The sequence below is a fragment of the Penaeus monodon genome, chromosome 30 (assembly GCF_015228065.2).
Source record: "Penaeus monodon isolate SGIC_2016 chromosome 30, NSTDA_Pmon_1, whole genome shotgun sequence".
NCBI lineage: Eukaryota > Metazoa > Arthropoda > Malacostraca > Decapoda > Penaeidae > Penaeus > Penaeus monodon.
In genome coordinates this window covers 17,204,148-17,204,453 of record NC_051415.1, presented here as the reverse complement: position 1 = coordinate 17,204,453, position 306 = coordinate 17,204,148, and the positions used below count along the sequence as shown (strand labels likewise).

At 33.7% G+C, this 306-nt stretch overlaps 1 protein-coding gene across 1 annotated transcript in view; it reads left to right on the top strand.

Moving 5' to 3' along the window:
- LOC119592365 (glutamate receptor 4-like) overlaps positions 1 to 306 on the top strand; it is a 5,877-nt gene that overhangs the window by 2,858 nt on the left and 2,713 nt on the right. The gene's annotated exons all lie outside the window — the stretch shown is intronic.

Genomic DNA, 306 nt, shown 5'->3' with positions numbered 1-306 from the left:
GAAAATAGTAAACAAACTCCCATACTATGTTTTTATGTTTGTATCCTTAACATTTATAGACATGTTATGTGCATCCAGAAGTTTTTTGTATGTTGCACGTCAGGAAATTAAACATCAGTACTCATAGCATCAGTACTCATGCTCATAACATTCAAAACTTTTCAAATATGTATTCTTAGCTAACATAACGACGCATTTTCTATAATCACTAATGCTGATGCTTCGTTTATCAGTGAACTTATTTCGTGTGTAGCTTCCCAGCCGGGTGGATAATGTTTACCGTAGTTTATAGTAAGTAGCTTGATC